Source organism: Vombatus ursinus, unplaced genomic scaffold (assembly GCF_900497805.2).
Source record: "Vombatus ursinus unplaced genomic scaffold, bare-nosed wombat genome assembly UNPS02004577.1, whole genome shotgun sequence".
Lineage (NCBI taxonomy): Eukaryota > Metazoa > Chordata > Mammalia > Diprotodontia > Vombatidae > Vombatus > Vombatus ursinus.
In genome coordinates this window covers 3,770,032-3,773,126 of record NW_020944355.1, presented here as the reverse complement: position 1 = coordinate 3,773,126, position 3,095 = coordinate 3,770,032, and positions in this window count along the sequence as shown.

The following is a 3,095-nucleotide window of genomic DNA, read 5'->3' as shown; positions in this document are numbered from 1 at the left end:
TGGCAAAGTCCAGAGGCACTGACCAACTGATTAAAATCAAATGAAAACTATCTTAAGAAAGCCATGAATTACACCATATGAGTGGGCTGACCCCAAAATGGGCAGCACTGAGTCTGTTTTCTGACTCCAAGACTAGTGCTCAAGAACACCTAAGTACCTTTAATATCTGGTTGGCAATCCCCCATGTAGTTGTTTTTGTTTTCTGTCGTTTTTCAGTCATGTCTGACTCTTTTTGACACTATTTGGGGTTTTCTTGGCGAAGATACTGGAGTGGTTTGTCATTTCCTTCTCCAGTTCATTTGATAGATGAGGAAACTGAGGCAAACAAGGTTAAGTGATTTGCTCAGGCCCTCGCAGCTAGTTAGTGTCTGAGGCTGGATTTGAACTCAGAAAGATGAGTCTTCCTAACTCCAAGCCCATTTCTCTATCCTCTGTGCCACCCAGAAAGACCACCCACCTTCCCCATGTAGACTGAAATCTAAAAGGGAAATTGTAAGACACTAAAGGGCTTATGAAGTTGGGCAAGAAACTACTACTTTTCATTCTGTAAGGAAACAGAGCTATACTGACTCATCAAGGACCTGTGATTTCACTTGTGTGCTAACTCCCTATGTGGGAATGCCCTCTATAGATGCATACCTCTGTAAGAATATTAGTAAATAATTGGTCTTCAAACTTCTCTTTCTGTCTTCCTAAACTGTCCTGGGCTGGAAAAAAATAACTCACTATGATTTTTTTTCCCTTGGATTTCCTCTTCAGAATTCTTTTTGACAAGCTTTTAAACAGCTTCGCAAAAATACCCACTTTACTCGACCATCTTAGCTAAATGTCATACTTTTTGATATGCTATTTAGATGTATGGAACTTTTTTTTCCCCTTTTATATTCTTTATTATAAAGGACAGCTTTCAGGAAGAAGAAATGTGGAGGGACAGATAAGGAAATGTAGGTAATATAAAAATGAAAGATATCAATACAAATTATTTTTAATGATGCTTCCTCTGATGTGACATATTAGATATGGTTAAATAATATTTTTATTCTATGACATTCTCTTGCTACCTACACATTCCAATATGCTGTCTTAATGATCATTTTCTAAGAGTATTTTATAAAGTAAAATTCAATTTCTAAATCCACTGAACTAGGGAATGGACAAAAAGAACTGAATAAAGATTTCACGGAAAGACCTCAGATAGTGCATTATGAAGCATAAACAAGCAGAACCAGTCACTGTCCTGATTTCCATAAAATATGAGGAGGCCTTTTTAGAATCACTGGAGGCGACATCATCTTAAAGCATTGACGGATCATTCTATGAGATATTTCAGAAAAGGGAAGATATCAAAAGAATAGGGAAAAAATCACAGAGGATATTATAACTCAAGAAAGGCAACTGAGGACACATGAATAATTAGGAACCCACTATCCCTGTTCCTTGTTGATCACAAAAATAAAGCATGTAACTTAGTTATAAAACAGAACCTTAAAGTTTCTCTTCCAACCAGGAGTAGCCCATGCATGTGTTGAGATGATGCAAGATTTCTTGGTAAATGCAACAAAGACGAGCCTCTGTTTATTAACACTAAATGAGGCAAAAGAGAGAGGATGTTCACCAAAAGTGTTTTCCATTACCATGGAGGATATTACAGCACAAAGACCAAATGTAAGAGAGTCCCTCTATGCCTATGGTAAGGTCCTCCTGGTAGTCTTCTTGGTGCTTGCATTAAGCCTCAAATTTTACAGGGCCTCCTCAGTGACATCTCTAATTATTTGAAAGATCAGTCTAACAAGTAAAACAGGAAAAACTAAAAAGATGAAAAATGTTAATTTTCTGTACTACAGGAAGTCTGTACGTCATTTGGATGGTGACTCCACTGAGGCAGGACAAAAAGATGTATATCACCACTAGCATTGCACATGAACTACCTGTTGGGTCCGAAGGTGAATTGTAGGAGGAACGTGTGCTGGATTTCATTTGGAAAATTTACTCAGTGCTTTCGGGGATCTCAAAGTGCTCTCCAGCACCCAAATTCATCTTCTTAACATGGATATCTGCTCAGGACGCAGTATGATTGCACGTCTCAGAACATCATACCCCTCTGAGAATCAAAGTTGTAAGTGGCATAAAGGGCAATGGAGGGATATAAGATGGATGTAAATAGGCTGCAGAATGTTTTCAATTATGACCTATGATTAGGAAGAGATATAATAGATTTCATTGGGTAAGCACAAAATCAGAAAAGGCTGGGGGTGAGGGATAATAGATGGACTGCCCCAGTGGGGCACTGATAGCCACTAAATGTAATAAGACATAGAAGAAGACCCTCAGAACAATGGGTAGATCCTCTATGGAGGACCTATGGGATAACATGGACAATCTGTATCAATGGAGAGAATGTCCCCAGGTTGGAAAGATCACAGATCCTTTGAAGTATACATACCTGAGGTTTGTGACTTGCTAAATCAGCTGTTCTCATTTTAATAAAGCTTTATATGAACAGAAGAGCTTCAAGAAGAAATTGGTTATTCTAATATCCTTTGCACTGAACACTGGGCAGATATTTTGAACTTTTCTGCAATTCATGCTGTATTTTCAAAGGTTACAAGTCAATCAGACATGGGTTCCTTTCATATACTTATCAAATATATAGGTGTCTTAGAATTGTTCTTTAAAATCTTGTTTCTTTTTTGGGGGGTTTCTACAGCAGAGAAAATTAAGTACAAAAGCACACAATTCATTAAGGGTTTTCAATGTTAATCAAGTTTATCTGTTTATTTTTAAGCTAACAATAAATCACTTAACTGATGGCTCAATCAATTTTGCCCATTTCTAATGCCATTTTTATCACCTACTTAAGTTTCCAAATCAATCCTCATGTATACAAAACTTATCTTCCTCACCATCTGTCACTGTGCCATGCAAGGATAGCATTTGAATTCTACGCCTAGATGGTGGACTGAAGATGGGGCTAAACTAGATGGCCATTGTAGGGCATCTGTAGACCAACAAGAGTGACCAGGAGGTCAATGTGTGAATAGGGAGAGTTAGACAATAACTCTGCTATCATCAGTCAACTTGTGCTAAAGAATCAT